Source organism: Phascolarctos cinereus, unplaced genomic scaffold (genome assembly GCF_003287225.1).
Source record: "Phascolarctos cinereus isolate Bilbo 61053 unplaced genomic scaffold, phaCin_HiC Scaffold_5;HRSCAF=322, whole genome shotgun sequence".
Classification (NCBI taxonomy): Eukaryota; Metazoa; Chordata; class Mammalia; order Diprotodontia; family Phascolarctidae; genus Phascolarctos; species Phascolarctos cinereus.
In genome coordinates this window covers 435718670-435736150 of record NW_027555958.1, presented here as the reverse complement: position 1 = coordinate 435736150, position 17481 = coordinate 435718670, and the positions used below count along the sequence as shown (strand labels likewise).

The window sequence follows — 17481 nt, the reverse complement described above, 5'->3', positions numbered from 1 at the left end:
GCAATCATTTTCATTAGTTATTCTTCTGCCTGGATGGTGGGTCACTGGAGGCTTTCTCTGCCAGCTGTTAAAAAAAATCTCAAAACTGTTTTTTTTTTACTTAAATGACTTCTCAGAGAGCAGAGGAGGAAGGGGGTGGGTAGGATGTAGATTTGGGTCATATTCTACGATAAACTTTTAAACTAGGCTACTCTGCATGCCATGCTTCCCCCTCTCCCCCACTTTTAGGTCATCCTTGTTGGTTCTATTAAATCCTCGGTTTTAGGTTGTTCTTGAGACTAGGGGAGGGAACGCTTGAAAACCTAGAGGAAGACCTCCAGGGCCTGGGTAGATGTTCTAAGGAAAACTGATGAAAGGACACCAGACAAGAGTTAAAAAGAAGTCTAAGGCACAGATGAGTTACCATCTGAGGCTTTGGAGCCTGCATCCACCTTGTTGGACAGCACAGATTCACTGAAATTTTGGTGCATGAGTTGGGGTTTGTTAGGATCCAGCTTCTGAGTTTGAGAGGGCTATCTAAGTACCTTCCTCCCCAGTGTGACTGCAGGTCAGGGCTGTTGTTTCCTCAGGGTCTTGTCAAATTAGCACTGGGCTTTCTCCTGCTGGCACAGAATGGGATGCACTGGACTGAAGGGTGTTGAGGGGGACTGTTAAGAGTGCGGGAGGCCGGGGATATCCGAAAGAAGCTATGTATACCTGCATGCCCTCGGGGAAGTGGGGGGTAAAGCAGCGGTGGCTGCACCTGGAGCACAACGCTGGCTGCTCCCCCCCTCCCCCGAGGTGCCCGCTCGCGCTGCCCAGCCTCTTCCTAGGAGGTGAGGGGGTAGGGAGGGAGTTCTTTTCTGTCCCGCGGGAACCGCCTAGACACGCCTGGGCGCCAGGCCAGCCTAGGAGCCGGGGTGGGGCGGGACGGGGAGGGGCAGGGAGCCGGGGCCCAGCCCCTTCTACTCTGGCAGCTCCCCGCCCTCGTCTGGGCCAAACTTTTTCTCTGGTCCCACTCTCCTCGGCGGTAGACTTACTCCTACTCCTCGTCCTCTCCCCGTCCTCTTCTTTTCTCCTCCACCCGGAGGGAGGGCTGAGGGCACACTCACTTACACTCACTCACTCACACACGGGCATGCAGCAGTCCTCGGGCCAGGCTTCGGGCACCCGGTTCCCGGGGTCCGGGACAGGGAGCGGAGCGCCCCAAGACGGGCGGGGGCGAGCGTGAGCGGTGAGTTGGGTGCGGGGTCTAGGAGGGCAGGCAGCCTGTGGTTGAGGTGGACTTGTAAGGTCACGCCGCCCCTTGGTGGACGGGCAAGTGCCCGCAGAAAGCGCCTGCCTGGGAAGGGCTGGGGATTTCGGGGGAAGCCCCTCGACCCCTGCTGAGAAATTGGGAAACTCTGCTAAGGGCGAAGAGGTCCTGTGGAGTGGCACGATGCAGCATGTGTATGTTTCTCCTGGTCAACCTTGGCGGCCCCAGGGCTCCCACTCCCTGGCCTCTGGAGCTCCCAGTTGGTGGCCAAAGGGGAGGGAGCTGCCCCAGCCCACGAATAGGGAAGACATACCAATGGAATGTTAGGTTTTAGAACTGGAATAACTCTTGGAGGGCATCGATACCAATCTCCCGATTTTTCCAGAGAAGGAAACTGATGCCCACAGTGTCCCAGAGCGCTTGCCAGCCTGCATGCCCGCCCGCATGGTGGTTAGGTATGTAGGTCCCGCAGCCCTGTGACCCTCCCTGGGTTCCTCTCTGAGTCTATAGGTAATTCGGCATAATTGGTTCTGGGCAGCACGATTTTCAGGAGCCCAGAAAAAATAGGAAGAGAAGCAAAACAAAAGGTGCGGATTGTGTTTCTCAGGGCGGTAAAGTGGATAACGTACCTTGTCCTCTGATTCACATTTCCAGGAGCAAAAAGCAATTGGGACCTAAAGTTCTGTACACAGGGGCTGTAGCCTCAGCCTGTCCCAGGAAAAGACCAAGCCTCCGCCTTTCCTACTTTTTCTCAGGCTACTCTTTCCCAAAGTTATTGTCCTCACTCTTGTTCTTTTCACCGGGAGCTGTGATTTCATCAGCGTGGGGGAGGTTCATGGTATGGAAACTCCCTCTCCTGTCAGAGCTTGGCTACTCTGTAACTTCGTCTCAGAGAGTTGCGGCGGGGCACGGAGAGGTTAAGGACTTGGCCATGCTCACACCGCTAGTATGTATCTGTCTGAGGAGGCCTGGAGCCCCAGTCTATCAGACTCCAAGGTCATTCTTCCACCCACTGCACCGCTCAATGCCCCAGGGAGAAATTATGGGGAAAGAGATGCAATTCTTCTCTACCTCAATTCATCTCAACGGAGCAGGTGTTATGTTACGCCATTCAATAGACAGCCGTTAGAGTCTGGATGGTGGTTAGTGCATAGCAACTATGTTCGGGGTGCTAAAAGGTTAAAATACTTTCCCAGGGTTGATCAGCCAACATCTGTCAGAAGCCGGACTTGGATTCGGGTCTTTCTGGCTCCATGTGCAGCCTTCTATGCATTCACAGTTTCTCAGTGAAATCTGCTTCCATGACATTGCCTTTGAAAATGTCAGAAAACACTGCTTTTTATTCTAGTAATATTACTTTATAGCTGTCCCATGTCCAGGACAAGTAGAACGGAACAAAGTTAGACTCTCTTCCAGCATGTAAGTTGAGAAGTGATTGGGAACATCGAAAATGATTTAGTTATATAAGGGTAGTCAATAAAAACCAAATACATAGTGATTTGTTAGTAAATTTTTAATGAATTTCCACAAAATGTCCCCCCCCATAACTTGTTGCTGTTTCAGTATCTCTTCTCTTTCACCTATTGGTAAAGATAATACATCTATTTAAAACTAAAAGAGCCCATCTGAATCCAGTAATGTTTACTGGCAAAGAAAGGGGCAGGATAACAATTGTTAAATGTTTTAATTGTTTTTATTAAGCAAAAGAAGAAAGTTAACATGGGCCCCAAACATTTTCAAATGGATTCCCCCCCTTTGCAAAAGTCATACTATTCTGGATACATTGTTATTTTTGCCAAGAGTAGAGCTGACCCACCCAAGACTCTCTCCAAACCAATCCCATTGGGATCCGGGGTGCACATCTGTGGGACAGATATGCTGATAAAGGACCCAAGTTTATGGGATTGGAAATGCTCTCGGGTGTGTGTGGGGGTAGTATTTATGGGGCTACTGGGCAGGTTGTTTCCTTGTATGAAGCTCACAGGTTCCTGGAGATACACGAAAGAGCCTTGCCTTCATCAGCCCAATGCTTAACTGGGCCAGTCTTAAAACATCAGCAGGCAGGGCTTACTGGTAATGGCTGTGTGCAGAAGCTAACTTGACAAGAGGGTTTGTTGTACCTTGCATCTGTTTGTGAAGACATGCTATTACAGAGAATTATCCAGCTGTAAAGACAGTATTTATATTGTCACCTAATGTATCACTGGAAACATAGACTATTTTGCCCTTCACCCCTCTTTTATGTCTTTTGCATTTCTAACTTTGTGAAACCTCAAGCTAATTATGATGGACTAATCATCTGTTCCAAATCAGACAAATTAAATAAATCCGAGTATAAAGACTGTTTTCTTTTGAATGCACCTTGCCTATTTTAGGTGGTTGGTTGTTTCAGCAGATAGTTGCTAGTACCAATTTACATACATTTTCTATGAACGCAGAATAAAGATTGAACAAAACAGGTGTGATTATGCTTTGTGTGTGTTCCATGTACCGTATTGAGGAGGACAACATGCTGGGTTTTTTTCTCTCTCTGGGTTCTTTAGCATTTGTCTTGAGAGTGGACTACTTTAAGTGTAGGGAACTAGTGTAATTGTCCATTACTCATTCTGTTGCTGTTGGCGTATTGGTTTGAAATGAGTTCTGGGGTAGGATGAATTAGCTGTTGTAGCTTATGTATAATCTGGTGATTAGGTTTAAATACATTTGTACCATCTGCAGGTTTCATGTGCCGGTACAGAAATGGGGACTTTTGTGACTCTTTTTTTTGGTCTTATTTTATGTAGTTCAAAGAAAAATTATGTGTCCTGGGGTTCTTTTGTGATTTTTGAGTATAACAAAAGTATTATGTTTTCCTAGAGCTTCTTTAAATAGATTTAGATTTTAAGAAAACCAGACTTCAGTATAAGCCCCTAATGAAATCATCTGTTTTTAAAAATCGTCTGTTTTTCTGTGTTGTGTTTCAGAAGTTGCTTGGTACTGTAATCTAAGTGAGTGGGGAGTATTGTGGACCACAGATTCGATTGTTTAAAGGAGAGAAATAAGACATTTGTTTGTTTGTTTGTTTTTTTGTCTGTGTAGCAAGCCACCATTCTGTAATGTCAAGACTATGACAAGAAAATAACAGCAATATTAATTAAAATACAATAGCTGACATCTATATATCAGTTTAAGAGTTTTTAAAGACCTTTCCATATTTTGTCACATTTGGACCAATCCTGTGTAGTAGGTGCTATTTTTATCCCAATTTTAGAGCTATCAATCAAAAAGCATTTGTCAAGCCCTACTATGTGTCAGGATACAAAGACAAAAATGAAATGATACCAGCCTTTAAGGATTTAATATTTTATTGAGGAAGACAATATGTACATGTCTAAGTATGTTTAAAATATATAAAATAATACTAAGTAATTTTTTGTTTTTGAGGAGTAAAGTTTAGGGGAATTGGGAAAGAAGGTGGAGACATATAGACTATAAGTTTCTAAAAGGTGAAGACTACAGTCTGGCGGGTAACATGACAATAAATTCCTATCCTAAAGATTTGCAAAGTACTTCAACCTTGTGATATAGATGTCATTACCCCCATTTTGCAGAAGAAGAGACTAAAGTTCTGAGAAATTACAAGGGACTCACCCATAGTTCCGAGGGTAGTAAATATCTGAGGCAAGCTTTGAACCTAGCACTCCTCATTCCATGTCCTGTAAGGTATGCTGACTTTTAAGTCTAGCATATGACCTGGCCTCGTTGATGCAAACAAATTTACAAAAAAGTAAACTGCACAGATATTTAGTGTATGAGTTCTTAACCCAGGTTCAGGCCAACTTGTCTTTTTTCTTTTTAATGTTTTGATTGCTTTATTTATTTGTAGTCCCATATGTTTTATTTTATGCATTTAAAACCATTACTCTGAGGAGTGCATAAGCTTCACCATATCACAAAGATACCAGGACATTAAAAAAAAGGTTTTTTTTAATGGATCCAAGTACTTCAATTATCTATAAATATGGAGAAGGGAATAAGCATTTATTATGCACCTGCTGTGTGCCCACTGTGTTACGCCCTTTACAAGTATTCTCTCATTTGAGAGGGTGCAAAGACATATTTACACAACTAAGAATCTGGAGTTAGTGAGAATTGTCATCTTTAAAAAATTCCCCAACCATGCAGGATCTTGGTGGGGCAGATTGGTTTTCTTGCCAGTCACCCCTTTCTTGGCAGTTGCTTTGTTTACTATTTGCTTGCTCATTCCTCCAGCCTCAAGTGTGTCTATTACGCTTTCCTAGTTTTAGCCTTCCCTGCTTTCTTTACATATAGGAATCAGTGTTTCTCTGGAGACTATGAAGATTAGCAGACATCAGGCCAATAGCTGATGGGAAAGGGTCCAGGAGAGGGTGGTTGATGAGGAAGTGCCAACACCAGGTGTAGACAACTTTTTCAAGAGGTTTGGCAATGAAAGTTTTTTTTTAATATACTCCTACTCTTTTTCTACAACTTTGGGGCATTTCTGTGTATGGGATTCCCCCTTCCCCGAGCCCATATTCACTTATTTCCAGAAATATTATAGAAGAAATGTTCTAGGCACTATGCTAAACTCTGGGGAAACAGAAAATGGCTAAAAACACAATTCCTGCCCTTCAGGAGCTTACATTCTAACAGGGCAAAAAATATGCAGACAGTAGTGCACGTACAAGATATATACAGGGTACACTGGGGAAGAGGTTCGTTGTTGTAAGTGACATTTGCAGACACCTTGGGCCTCTCTCTCTCCTCTCCATACTGGACTCCTGGCTAAGGTGGAGAGAAGTTACTACGTGGAGAACATGAGAGGTGATAAATGCACAGCTGAGATTGCTTTATGCCTGTGCTCTCAAGCACAAGATCATAAATACCCGTACCGCCTGGTCAGCTTGGTGCCCAGTGCGTGAAGAAACAAAACCACTCTCCTATGTACTCCCTGAGAGGACTGGCTGATGATGAATGGATTCCTCCCAGAGAATGAACATGGAAAGAAAGCTTTCTTGCATGGGGTCATAATTATAATGGCTGATATTCACCCAGTGCATTACAGTATAGCTATGATCTCATTCGATTCTTCTAGAAGTCATGGGACAGATACTAGGCAGTATAGTCTAGTCTTAGCGGCCATGTGCCCTTGCTGCTGCCGCCGGACAACGTATCAGCTCTACTTTTATTGACTCTAACTCATGCCCCACATTGCTGTATGAGTTTTTTCTTCTTTCTTAAAAACATCCCTAATTATACATGCCCCCTCTTCTTCCTTCTCCCTCCCCTTATATACCAGGCTTACAGCAGGTGAGTACAGCTTCCTACTTCTCTGTGCAGCAGAAAGAGTTCAGTAGATTTGGGAGAGAAAGGACCCGGGTTCAGATCGCCACTCTCCCACTCATTTCTTAAAGGCAGCAAGACGAAATAGGTGGAGTGGTGATTAAGGGTATTGGACTTGCAGTCCAGAAGATCTGAGTTTAGATCTTTCCTCAGATGTGTGGGCAGGTCACTTAACCTCTATCTGCCTCAGTTTTCTCAGCTGTAAAAGGGGAATGCTAATAATAACTACCACCTAAGATTGTTGTGATTCTCAAATGAGATGCCATATATAAAATCATTGCAAAACTTAGAATGATATATAAATGTTAGCTGTTATTATATATCTTAGCTATTAAAGGAACTGACTTTGGAGTCAGAGTACTGGGGTTCAAATCCTACTTATGTCACTGCTTGTGTGATCTTTGCCAAGTCACAACCTCTGTGGACCTTTGTTTCCTTATCTATAAAAGATATAGTGGAGTAGGTAGGTAGAAGCCTGGACCCAAGTCAGGAAAACCTGGGTTTGAATACTGCTTCAGCCATTTAAGTAGATGTGTAATCCTAGGTTAAGTCATTTAACTTCTCTGCTCCTCAGTTTTTATTTGTAAAATGAGGGGGTTGGTCTCACTGACCTCTGGGATCTCTTCTAGCCTTGAATCTATGATCGTGTGGCTAGATGGCTTCCAAGGGCTCTTCTAGCCTTCCCTCCTCATAGATGACTCTTCCTTTGGGGCCACCATTTTAGATAGGTCCCTATGGTTCACCTTCAGAATTCGCTTCCTTCTGGACTGCTGCACTGAAAGAGCCTCTTCCCATGTGTTGTCTTTTCCAGAATGTAAGCCCATGAGGATAGGGGCTGTCTTGCTTGCTTGTATTTGTATCCTTAGTACAATACCCGGCATACAGTAAGCATTTGATAGATCATCTATCAATCTGTCTAGCGTTCTATCATCCCATCTGTCATTCCATTTATGTATCATCCCCTCTATCGGCTATCATTCTGTCACTCATCCTGTCTATCTATCTATCTATCAATCATCCCATCTATCTATTGTTTATCTAGCATTCTCTCATTCTGTCTATCATTCTTTTTTTTATCATTCTATCTATTTATCCATCCATCTTTGTATCCATCTCCTATCTGTGATCTTAACTCACATAACCCTCTAGATCTCAGTTTCCTCATTTGTAAAACACAGGAATTGAACCAAATTAGCTCTGAAGTTATTTTCTAGCCCTAGACAGGTGGATACTGGGGAAGAGATCACAGGACACAGCTGATAGAGAGCTGATATTGGAGGCAGGAAGACCTGACCTAAGTATAAATGCTGCATACTACCCTTGTAACCATTGGCAACTCTCTGAAGCTCTAGATGCCCCCAGGCAATTCTATAGGAGTATGAATTGAAGTTGAATTGTTGATTTATATCAAAAGATGCTCCACACTAGGAGTTCCCTACATAGATGAACCCACACTAAGGAGTAGGGGGAGGAAGTGGGGAATGGATACTGGGGACATTTCCAATGAACTTTTTCAATTCTTTTCCCTAATCCTCCAAATTCTTCTACATCATAATCTTTGCTTTTCCCTCTTGACACAGTAGACAAGTCTATGCACTTTTGACAGAGGTTAATCCTACTTTTGTCATTGGCCTCAGTCATTCTCTTTTCCCAAGACTTTGCTTTACTATAGTCATTCTCAACCATCTTTCATCTTCCATGTCTGTCCCTCCAGTGACTGCTTCCTGTTATTCAGGTATTTCCAATCCTCAAAACCAATCTCTACCCCGATCTCATTTTTTCAACCCTCCTTTTTCAAGTTGCCATCCCATTTTTCTCTTTTCTTTCATTGTCAAAGTTCTTTGAAAAACTTTCTTTATCTGATATTTCTCCTTTGGGCAGCATGGTGCTAGTAGATAGAATGCCAGGCTTGAAGTCAGGAGGATCTGGGTTCAAATCCTGACTCAGACACTTACTTGCTATGTAACATTGGGCAAGTCTCTTAAGTTCTCACTGCTTTCTCAGAAAGAAATGCAGGGATTTGACTATGTATTGTCTAGTGACACTGGCCTCCTTGTTCTCAAACACAATGCATTTCCCTACTCTGGGTATTTTCACTGCCTGTCCCCTGTGTCTGGATCTCTATCCCTGTTCATCACTACCTCCTGGTTTCCAGAAGCCATTCCCAATCCTCCTTTATATTAGGGCCTTCCCTCTGAGATGATCTCCAATGCATTGTATTTCTGTACAGATCTTGTTTGCATATGGTTGTGTAGAGGTTGTCTCCCTGACCAGAATATGAACTCCTTGAGAGTAGGGCCTATTTTTTGCCTTTTTAAAAATATTCCCAACTCTGCGATATCATATGCTTGGTACATAGCAGGCTCTAAATAAATACTTGTTGACTTGACTTGGCCTCTAAGGTTTTTCTGCTTCTAAATCTATGATTCTTGCTACCACACTCTTTCCTGGATCTCTGTGCCTTTACCACTCCATTGAGACCTCTTTGAAAGGTCACCAATGATCTCTTAGCTGTTGAGTCCACTAGCCCCTCCTTCAGTCTGCCTCCTCCATGGCCTCTCTGCCACATTTGATGCTGATGACTGGTTCCTGTTACTGTGCACTCTCTTTTCCTCTGGTTCTGGATTTACCAAGTTTTCGTGATTGGTTCTCTTCCTATCGCTCCTTGTCTGTCTCTGTCTCTCTCTGTGTCTCTCCATCTGTCTTTTCTTTTTTCCCCCCCTGGTCCTCTCCCCTAGGCTTTATTGTGGATATTCTTCAAAATTTTGGCCTCGGGCCCCTTCTCATCCACTGGTCCAACTACTACCTGAATGCACAGAACTTCAAAATCTGTGTGCTTTCCTGATTTCTCATCAGTTCCAGCCCTGTACCTCTGTCTGCCTTCTGGGTATCCCCACCTGGACATTCTACAGCCACTTCAAATTTCTTCCCCCTCTGTCCCTTTCTTCTTAACTTTTGCCAATATGATTGTTTACTCAGAGTTGATTTAAATGTGTGTTTTCTCTATTAAAATTTTTGAACGTATTTTCATGCTTAGATTTCTCCATCAGAAAACTGCCTATTTCTATCCTTTGACCATTTATCAGTTGGAGAATGTTCTTATCCTTTAAATTTGAATCATTGTTCATTCTTCATTCTCAAAGAGGACCAATGACATCAGGAGGGTGATGTTCTTGACTTGCAAGTGAATTGATTTGAGTGAGGCAGGACTGTGCAAAGACCTCAGCCTCACTCTCTTCCTCCAGAGTCATCGGAGTCTAGTGGTAAGACATAGGTCAGGAAGACGGGCGATGGCCCCCTAAATTTGAACCACAGCCTCAAACTCAGCATGTCCAAAATGGAGCTTATCTTTCCCCTTCAACTTGATCCTTTTGACCTCATGAGTTCTTTCAGTAGCATAACCCATTCACTGATTTTTCCCTGCATGAAACAGTGGATCCTTTCCTCTCTTACCTCTCACATCTGAGCAATCAGCATGTCTTCCTCATTCCATTTCTATACCCTCTCTTGCACCTGTCTCCTTCTCTCTATTTCCACTGCCACCAACAAGCCCTCATAACCACCCACCTACCCTATTGCTGCAGCCTCTTAAAATGTCACTACCCTTTCAGAGCTCTCCAAAAGTATCAAGGGTGGTTTCTAGAATCGGTAGTTTCGCCCTCCTTGAAAACTTTCAAGGAAAGATTGGCCACCTATTTGATGGGGTATGTTATGGGGCTGGGGAGGGGAGGGATTCCTTTCAGATATAGAAAGGACTGGATGATGGATGAGGTCCCTCCAACTCTCAGATGCTGAGATTCCCCTCTCTTCCACCTTCAGTCCATCTTTTATATGCTGCCAAAAAACCAACCTTGGTTATCTAAGAAATAGTTATGTTGCTTGCTTAAAGATCCTCAGTGGCTCTCTATATCGCCTGCCTAGTTGACTTGAGATGTTTTTACCTGGCATCCGAGGCCTTCCTCAATAGAATGCTCCTCTCCAGTCTTACATCTCTTCATTCCAGTGACTTGGTTCTCCTTGCTGTTTCTCCAACAGACACTCCACCTTCTGACCCCGGGCATTTGCTGTGTGGGATTCTCTCCTTCCTCATCTCCACCTCCTGGTTTTTTTTAGCTTCCTCCAAGTCCCATCTAAAATCCTACCATCTATAAGAAGCCTTTCCCTGCCCTCCTTAATGCTAATGCCTTCCTCCTGCTGATTATCTCCACTTTATCCTCTATCTACCTTGCTTTGTACATAGTTATTTGCATATTTGTCTTCCCCATTAGACTGTGAGATCCTTGAGGGCATTTTTGCCTTTTTGTATTCCCAGCACACAACATGGTGCCTGAGTGGCACTCAGTACATACTTGTTAATTTGACTTAAGGCAGCAGGTGGCACAGTGGATAGAGTGCCAGGCCTGGACTCAGGAAGACTCATCTTCTTGATTTCAAATCCAGCCTTAGACGCTTCCTAGCTGTGTGACCCTGGGTAAGTCATTTAACCTTCTTTGCTTCAGTTTCCTATAAACTATAGGAATGAGCTAGAGCTCGTATCTATAAAAATCTATAAAATGAGCTGGAGAAGGAAATGGCAAACCACTTCAGTATCTTTGCCAAGAAAGCCCCAAATGGGGTCACAAAGAGTTGGCCATGATTTAAAAGTGGCTGAACAGCAACAAAACAATTTGTCTTTGACTCACAATCCTGTTCTCTATGCACTCAAATCAAGCTGAACTGGACTAGTCCATCCCCTGAACATACTAGTACCTGAAATGTCCTCCTTCCCCCTCTTTGCCTCCTGAATTCCTATCCATCCGTTAAAACCCAGCCAGTGAACATAAGGTTTCCCTGATTCCCCCCATTCTCCTCCTCTTGGTAACAACCTTTCCCTTACAACTCCACAGGGCCCCATGTCTATACCTCTCTAATTCACTTATCTTGTGGTTTAATTAACCGTTATTTAGATAACTGCTTTTGTCTCTTCCCCCCTACCACTATGAACTACATAAGGAGAGGGAGGGCATCTCGTCTACACTTTGTATTTTCCCTAGTGTTTAATAGTTACTTGGTACATGTTTGTGGCATGTGTTGAATTCCCTATTTTGTGGGGTAACCTAGCCAATAAATTTCAGAGCAAGGATTTGAACCCAAATCTTTTGTCTGCAAATTTAGTATTCTTTCATTAAGCCACTTTAAGAGGGAATAGGGGAGGGAGGTTGTGGGTTCTTTGCTGAACTTTGTCTGGTTGGCCAACTTTGGTCTGTTTTGTGAAGTTCTCAAATTCATGGCCTTACAATTATAATAGTTTTCTAAGATCGTTAGACCTATTGGAATTGTAGTCGACCTGAAAAATGTGGTCTTCTCATATTTAATAATGCCTTCTTTCTTCTATTAGCCAGTCCCATTTTAAAATCATTCCCTGTGACAAGCTAAGAGAATATTGGTAAAAATCTCTTTATAGAAATTTCTCATAACTTCCAAATTGCTTTTGGTGTAATGGAATTTTTTTTTTTAAAATCCTATTATAATGAAACCCATGAGACATTTGTATTATTTTATTTTATCATCAACAAATATTTATTGAATGCTATATGCCAAGCACCGTTAGGAGTAGCACAAAAGCATAATCCCCAGTCCAGTTGAATTTAAAATCTTATTTGGGAAAGACAAAAAGACTCAAATGAACTTTTGGGAAGACAAGTCAGGTGGAGAAGGAGGAGAAGGAGGAGGGAGAGTCCAATCTTGTAGGTTTGATGATGGGAATGATCACTGGTGGAAGGAACTCCATTCCTTCATACAGGTTTTTGTTGTGGTGGTCCAGTCATTTCAGGTGTGTGTTCGACTGTCCGTGACCCCATTTGGAATTTTCTTGGCAAAGATACTGGAGTACTTTGCCATTTCCTTCTCCAGCTCTTTTTACAGATGAGGAAACTGAGGCAAATGAGGTTAAATGACTTGTCCAGTTAAAAGACCCTGGACTTTAAATCTGACCAAAGACACTTAGTAGCTGTAAGCCACTTAGCCCTGTTGGCCTCATTTTCCTCATCTGTAAAATGGGCCAATGTTACAAAGCACTTTCTTTTTAAAAAACATTTTTTAACTGCATTTGACACTTGTAACAACCTAGCGAGGTAGGGAATGCAAATATTAATAGATGTATTTGACAGATGTGAAAACTGAAGCTCAGAGAGGTTGTGACTTCCCCAGAGTCACACAGCATTGTGACTTCCAATTCTAACTCCAATATTCTTTCCGGTACATTGTACATAAAGTGTTTTTCAGTGGGAAGAATGCTGGATTTGCAGGGTTCAAACCCTAATGCCTGTGTGACCTGGGGAGAGTTATTACATGTCTCTGGGCCTCAGTTTCTTCAACTATAAAATAAGGGAGTTGGGCTGGATGGCTTCGGAGGTCTCTTCCAGACCTACATATGTGCTCTATGATCCTTTGTAGAAGAACCTAGATAAAAATAAATAAGAAGTTGGCTTCTCATTTGATCATAAGCTCCTAGAGGGCAGGGACTATCTTGACTTGATTTAGATCCCCAGAATTTAAGCACAGTGCCTGGCATATAGTAGGCACTTAATACTGACTACTTGATCCAACAGCTTCTGTGACCTCAATATAGTGTAATGGAAAGAGTATTACATCTTAGAAGTATTGGTTCTAAGCTCTGAGACCTCACTTGCAAATCACTTTCCTCTGCTCTGAAATATCCCCACTATGTGTATAGGCATACATACACATGCACACACACACACACGACATATACATATACACGTATGCACACATGCATGTATGCATGCACACTTGTGTATCTATACCATATGTGTATACCCGCATAATATACATATACATGCGCATGTATACATATATAGCATCTCTGAGTATCAGTTTCCTAATCAGTTTCTTTTATAGGACTCTTACAGAGAAAGTAACTTTGATATTGTGCATGTGTGTATATATGTATATGTGCATGAATATGCAACCTGTATAGGAATATATGTATACAAGTGCGCACACATGTCTATCATCCATAAGTGCACACATATACATATACACATATGTGCATATATGTAAGCATTTTATTTTTCCTGAGGTAGTGTGGAATCACTGTGAATAGGGAAATAGGCAGCCTCAAAGCCTGGAGGACCTGTCTTCCCTCTGACACCTGTTGGCTAGGTGACCCTAGGCAAGTCTCTTAACCTTTCTGTGCCTTAGGCAACTTGCTAAGATTCTAAATTGAAAGGAAGGGGCTACCTTGAATTGAAAGAATGAGTTTCCTTCCTGGTTCTTCTCTAGGCCAGTGATACCACAGATCCACTTAGTCATTGCTTGCTCTTCCTAGGCTGGCAGTGACTGATTCCAAGTCTCCTTCGACGGAGTTCCCAATACCCAGGAAATGAGAGGTCCAGTCTCGATCCTTCTAGCTTGCCTTTTTCTATCTGTTCTCCTTGCTTCCCGCTCAGTTGGAAGTAAACCCCCTTGAAGACAGGGATTGTCTGTCTTTTCTAGTGTTTAGCCCTTAGGTGCTTAATAAATGCTTGTTAATTGATTAATTAAATGTGTTTCTTTATTGATAAAATGAAATAATTGGACTAGATCAAGGCTTCTTAACATGAGGTCTATAGGCCTCATTGGGCATGGTAGGTGACACAGTGGATAGAGTGCCAGGCCTGGAGTCAGGAAAACTCATTTCCCTCAGTTCAGATCTGGCCTCAGACACGCCCTAGCTGTGTGACCCTGGGCATGTCACTTACCTCTGTCTCAGTTTCCTCATCTGTAAAATGAGCTGGTGAAGGAAATGGCAAACCACTCCTATATTTTTGCCAAGAAAACCGGCAGTGGGGTCCCAAAGAGTTGGGCGTGACTGAACAGCAACACAGATACATTTCAAGGGGTCTGTGAATGCGTGAATACATTCACTGTAAATGTAAATACTAGTAAATACACTGGTTAAAAAAATTACATTTTTATTTTTACTTTGGTTTCCTTTGTAACTCTATGTATCTTATTTTATGCATTTAAAAACTTTATTCTGAGAAGGGGTCCATAGACTTTGTCAGACTGCCAAAGGGGTCCATGATCCCAAAGAAGGTTAAAAACTCTGGATTAGTTGAGTTCTCAATTCCTGTTTGAGATCCTGTGAATTTCATCTGAATTTGAGAAGACTGGAACAGCCAAGTTCTATCTATTGATTGTGTAAACCTAATTCTAAACAACTGTGTGGTCTCCACTCCCAGCCTTGCGGTACAATGTGATTTGGCATGAGAAGACTTACCGCTTTATGTCCCTACTGATAACTCAGTACACAGGAAATTAGTCATTTGTATTCTGACACAAATCCCATGAATATCTAAACCAATAGAATTAGCAAGGAGAATCCTAGGTTTCCACTAAACCAGCTTCATTTTCCCTTGGGTCCTTTGGAATTGAAGCCTTGGAATGGTTTACAGAAACTTATCCTATCAGTTCAGTTGTCAGGGAGAAAGAGTTTTAGACTCTTGTCTACTGGTTCAGTTGTTAAGGAGTAAGGCACAGGATGATTTTTTTTTTATCTGAATCTGTCCCAAACTTTGGGGAAGCCAAATTCCATTTGACCAGTAACTAATTTATTTATGGTTGGGTAGAGTTTTATTTGTCCACTTTTGGATACAGCTTAATAGAATTGTTACTGAAGAGAGTCCCGATTCAGACACTAGCAGTGTTGTCCTGGATAGGTCACATAACCTGGGTGTGAGTTTCCTAATCTCCCAAGTATAGTTTGAGATGCCGGTATTATTAGTTCCTCCAGAGATTGTTTTGGAGAAAGTAGCTTTGATACTTTGGTAAATTTGTCAATTAGCTTTTGTTAAGTGCCTACTGGGTACCAGGAACTATGCTAAATGCTGAGGATATAAAAAGAGGCACCCCCTCCCCTAAACCCCCCAAACCAAACCAAAACAAAAGAGTCCCTGTTTTTTAAGGAGTTTCCAGTCTCAATTAACTCTCTGGAAACTGAGTTTCCTTAGCTGTGTAATGAAGGGGTTAGAATACATTGGCCCTTAATCTCTTACTGCCCTCCAGCTATGATCCTATGACTTTAACTGGGTGACCCTCAGCCAGTGACTCAATCCCGCCCCCTTCTTCCCCAGCTTCAGGTTTCTTTTGTAAAATAGGCATAATGCTGCCTGCCCTTTAAGATGATTGTGGGGATCAAATGAAATAATGCATGGTCCAGTGGAAAGAACCCTGGATTTGGGGCCAGAAGACCAGGATGCAAATCCTGGCTAAGTCATTTAAACTCTTTGGGTCTTGGTTTCTTCATCTGTAAAATGAGGGAGTTGGATTGGACAGCTTTTCTGGTCTCTTCCAGCTCAAAATCCATGATTCCTATAGTTTTATATGCATGTACCATGTGAAAGGTCAAGCCTTTTGCAAACTGGAGTGTCCTGAGGTGAATAACTAGTGTGGTCAAAGGATTCAAGACCATGTCTCACAAGGATCATTGAATGAAGGGATTGGGAATGTTTCTCAGCTGTAGAACAGAAGACTTGACAGTGAGGTGGGATCATTGTAATCTTCAGTGTTTGAGGGGTCATTGATTTAGACCTGGAAGGGACTTTAGAGGCTAGCTAGCCCCGCCTCAAATTTTTACAAATGAGGAAACTGAGGCACAGAGTCTTCTGACTCTGCATCCAGCATTCTTTCTGCTATGCCATGCTGTCTCCAAGGGTTGTCATGGGGAAGAGGGATTTATTTGCTGTTTGACTCCAAAAGGCAGAGGTTGGCTGCAACGAGGCAGATTTAGGCTCAGCATAAGGAAAACATTTTGAGCTCTCCAAAAATGGAATGGGTCGCTTCAGGGGAGAGTGAGTTTCCTGCTGCTAGATGTGTTTAAGTACAGGTGGGAAGACCGCTGAATGAGTACATTTTGAACAGGATTCACGATTTGGGTGTGGGTTGGTCTAGATGACCCTTTTACCTCTGAAATTCTGTGATTCTATACGCTACAAGAGACACGAATGTTAAGGTATTACTTTAAGCCATAGCTTTAAAAAAAGTGTTCTGGATAAGATATAATCGTGGTGGACTATAATTTTAACTTTAAATACCAGAGGGTGTTTTGTTGTTGCATGAACTGGTGAGGACTTTTCTGTTCTAATTTTACTTGGTATGTAGCTCTTAAGCAATCTCCACCTGGAGGTACCACTGGTCTCGACGTGTAAAAAGTCAAAACTCAACATGAAAAAAAAAAAGTTGTGTTCTCATCATCTCCCTGTGTCAAGCATTTTTCTTTTCCTCCCAACTTCCCTGTTTCTGATGATGGGTCCATGGTTTTCTAACCAGAGATGTCATAAATTAAGAGGTCATCTACTACAAATGTCTCATTTTACAATTGTGGAAATGGAGGCACAGAGTCCTCGAGGTCATGACTGGTAATAAGAATTAGAGGAGGTAAGATTTGTATTCAGGTTCTCCCATCCCAAACCTGGCATTCTTTCTACTCTGCCATGCTGCTTTCAGGTAGCTGGCTTCATCTAGGAGGGAGGAATGCCTGGAGAGAGATAGAGACAGAGACAGAGTCTCTACCAAACTTGTGACCCTCTTGTTTCTGGTGTTGTCTGGACTTGAGGAGGCCAAGCACGTGCTGACACACATGAACAGGGGCATGTTTCCCTCCCAAATACAGCCTGCCTTCTGACTTTTTGTTTCTTTCAATGGTACTAGGCTTCAAGTTCCACCTTTGGTTTCACACTCCTGACTCCTGTCCCCCACACTTCCACGTACAGTCATGCAAGTACCTTTATAGCAAGCAAATATTGTATCATTTAAAAATGCAGCTGGAGCACAAATTAGGTGCTTATCAACTGCTTATTGATTGATTAGTTCACCAAATCCTATCATTCAGGCATTTATGACTCTTCCCTCTCTTATAAAAC

The 17481-nt window shown here is 42.7% G+C and overlaps 1 protein-coding gene across 1 annotated transcript in view; it reads left to right on the top strand.

Moving 5' to 3' along the window:
- The first annotated feature begins 937 nt into the window (after positions 1-937).
- Positions 938-17481, top strand: part of LPAR3 (lysophosphatidic acid receptor 3) — a 123220-nt gene continuing 106676 nt past the window's right edge. Inside the window, exon 1 of the mRNA XM_020988719.2 lies at positions 938-1213. The gene's annotated coding sequence lies outside the window, so the exon portion shown is untranslated. The remainder of the gene's footprint in view (positions 1214-17481) is intronic.